We start from the raw sequence: 3,818 nt of genomic DNA on the forward strand, positions 1-3,818 counted from the left end.
GGCGGCGGGGGGGGGGGGGGGGGGACACGGACGCGGCGGCCGCTCGCGCTCCAACGGTCGCCGCGCGAGGGCCGCCCCCACCCCCCAGCGCCGGGGCCGGCCCGCGCGCCGCCCGGCACGTGCCCGGCTCACGACGCGCTGCCCGCCGCGCCGGGACCGGCCCCCCCCCATTCCCTCCGCCCCATCGTCGCCTCAGTGCCGGTGCCCCCCCCAGCCCCGGCATCCCCATCAGCCCCGCCAGTCCCCTCAGCCCCGGCATCCCTCTGAGCTCCCGCCATCCCCCTCAGCCCCGGCATCCCCCTGAGCTCCCGCCATCCCCCTCAGCCCCGGCATCTCCCTCAGCCCCGGCATCTGCCTTAGCTCCCCTAGTCCCCTCAGTCCCCTCAGCCCCCCAGTCCCGCCATCCCCCTCAGCTCCCCTAGTCCCCTCAGCCCCCCCAGTCCCCTCAGCTCCCGGCATCCCCCTCAGCCCCACCGTCCCCTCAGCGCCGCCATCGCCTCAGCGCCTACCGTCCCTTCAGCGCCCCCAGTCCCCTCAGCCCGGCCGTCCCTCCTCAGCCTCCACTGTCCCTTCAGCCCCGCAATCCCCTCAGCCTCCCCATCCCCTCAGCGCCGCCGTCCCCTCTCAGCCCCACCGTCCCCTCAGCCCCACCATCGCCTCAGCGCCGCCGTCCCCTCAGGCCTGCCAGTCCCCTCAGCCCCGCCGTCCCTTCAGCCCCGCCGCCACCGGCAGCTCGCATCGATCCCGTGAGGGAGCGGGCGGCTGAGACCCGGGGGTAAGACCTGCTGCTCGGCACGGCCCCGCCGCCGGCCCGGAGACGTCCCCGGGGGAGGCTGGAGGTCCCTGCACCAGCGGGTGGGTGGAGGCCCTGCCACCAGCCCGGACCCGCGGAAAGGGGGTGAAACCGCGGCAGAGCGGGGAAAGCGTGTCCTCGTGAGCAGCCCGGCCTCACACACCTGTGTGGGGAGGAGGGCTGCGCTGCAGGGCCTGCGCCGGGGCTGTTCCTGGGGGGGTTTGGGGTCAAATGATAGGAAATGAAGAGCGGGGCCGAAGGGCCGGGAAATTAAATGAAATCCCGCAGAGTAATAATCTTGAGAAGAGGGTGGTGAGCGAGGTGATGATTTCTGCTGATCATCCTAACTTCTTCAGCACTGTGAAAGTCTGCACATCTGCCTCCGGGTACTCGCCGATTGGGGAAAACACCGGACATCGGGGAAATGCAGTGCTAATAAACATAAGATACTTAATCCTAACTTTATGTACACGGTGATGATCTTTGAACTGATGATTACCACCCATGAAAGAAATGGTGAAGTTAGAGCAGATGTTTGAAAGCATCAGCTTAAAGTTCACTGGTAGTTCACGAAAGGGAAAAGAAAACGAGTTTAGAAGGGATTGCAAGAGGAATACAGAACAAATCAGGAATTATGTGTCACATTGGCCCTAAAAAAACCCCAACGTTTCCAGTTCTGATCTCCCCCACTCCAGAACAGATTGGGTAGAGTTAAAATGGGATAGAGAAAATCAGCATCAAGGATATGAACTAGGTTCAACAGAAAGAAATATTGAAAAAGAAATCTTCAGAGGGGGGTTTATTGTATAAAAAGGTAGGTAGTAAAATTGTAGGTAGTATAAAGGAGGTGAGCATGACTAACAGAGGACATCAAATAGAAGAAATCAAACCAAGTACTTAATCACAGGGAAACTGGGGAACTAATTGCCACGGGATGCTTTGGGTACCAAAATGTTACGGGGGGGGGGGGGGGGAGAAGATTAGCTATATTCACAAAGAAAAGTACACCCAGGGCTCTTGAAGGTGGCACCTTTGTCACTGCTGGTCCCCAAGCCGTGCAGTAGAGGAAGCTCAGAGTTCATACCCGAGATGTACTGGTACATCTTCTCGGGGTTCTGCTGTTAGCTATGACTGGAGGCAGACTACAGGGACTTCCCCCCCCCCCCCCCCCCCCCCCAGCCTAGCATAACCATTCTTCCCATTTTAGAACAAGAATTTGCTATGAACCAAAAGGGGAAGAAAAGCAAGGAGCTGGGAAAGGAAGAGTGTGGTAATCTCTCTCTCTCTGCTTGCATCCTGTCCCTGGATCACCAGCAGTGATAGAAGAAGATGATGACATTCCTCTATCTTGGCTGCCCTCAGAGTACGAAAGTAGTGAGAAGATTAAGCACCTGCATATTTCATGGCCTTGAATACATTATCTTAGAGTTGTCATAAGATTTCTTAGCAAGAAGGTACAAAACCAAACCTCTTCCTTAACTGAAATCATCCTTATTGCTTTGGTTTACAGCGCAGCCCCAAACCACCAAGGCAAGTGAAAGTGCAGTAAGTTTTGGAAAGGGGACAAAATTGAATAAACTGATGGGAAACTGTTCGTATTTGTAAACTGAAAGCAAAATCACTCTGCTCTTCCGCATAGCTGAAGTGAGGAAAAAGATGTTAGACTGACTAGCTTAAATATTTTGGGTGGGGTTGCTAACAGAGTTCCCCACTTCAAATTAAAGCAGACAGGTAAAACAGGAAACGGGACAAGGAAAAATGATGATAAGGAGAGATTAAAAGATACTATTTTTGCCTCTTTTTCAGTAGACTGGCTGATTCTTTCTCTCAGTCTCTGCCTATCTTTGGCAGATTTAGCACATTTATCATTAGTCTGAGTCAGTAGCGACAGCAGGAAGGAACAGCATTGTCAAAGCCAAAATCCTGCACCATAGAAGGATGTTGCTTTACCCAAGGAATTAATGGCCTACAGTTCTAGTGAACTCATGCTGCTGTCTTCCCAAGAGGCTTTGCATTTTTATTTCCTCAGTAATAATTTATTCTCTTAAGAATTATATAATGGTTGCTCCGTGTAAACAGCCAAAACTAAAGCATACTGAACGCAAACCTGAAAAATCAAGAAAAAAGTCCACTTCACAAGAATATTTTCTCAGCATTCCTGAGGTTGTCTTTTGCATTACTTCAATGAAATGATCTAAGGCTTCTCCCCTCTCCCTGTGCAGCAGGAGTGCAAGAAGACTACGACTACCTGACAGTGGGAGAGGTGAGTTTTTTATTATATCATCCATAATTGAGGTCAGAGCCAGCAATATGTAGTCCATAACTGAAATGCAGAGACTGAGTCCCTAAAACTAAAAAGCCCCTGGCACTAAAGCCCAGAAACACAGGTCCCTTTTAACCGTTTCCTTCTGTACTTTGAAGCTGAGTCCATAGCTGCAAAACAGATAACTTTTTAAAGACAGAATCATGTTTTTCATCAGCATCCAGAGTGCCACATGCTCCCGGCAAAGCCACGGCTCGCACCTTTCAGCGCCTCACTACTCATGCCAGGTCACATGAGCCACGCTCCTACAGCAGGTGCGGCAGGAGGTACAGCATGAAGGGCACAGCTTCGTAGCTCTCCGGCAACGAGCGCGCTTGACTCGCCAAGCCAGCCTGATGAGAAGAGAGGTAATGGTCCCTTTAGCGCTCTCGGTAGATCGTTCTCTGAACTGTTCGTGCCTTAGACTTAATGCAGGGGCTCTGCAGAACAACTTATTCTGGGGAACAGTGGAAGTTTCCTCTCACTTGGAACGGATCGATAATAATGAAATGCTTTTTAGCAAGCAATGTTGTGGCTCAGGCAAAAGCTGTTGCACTGCACAGGATTTACAGGTAACATTGTCAGCTGCCAACAGTGCCCAGCCTTTTCAGCCAGCCTCACGGCTGCTTCCTCTCTACGTCTCTTTCCACGCACGCTTTTATCTCTCCCTCCAGCCTTCACTCAACACCTGCCTTGTCACCCTTCCAGCCCCACGCTGACCGA

The sequence above is a fragment of the Gymnogyps californianus genome, chromosome 20, assembly GCF_018139145.2.
Source record: "Gymnogyps californianus isolate 813 chromosome 20, ASM1813914v2, whole genome shotgun sequence".
Lineage (NCBI taxonomy): Eukaryota > Metazoa > Chordata > Aves > Accipitriformes > Cathartidae > Gymnogyps > Gymnogyps californianus.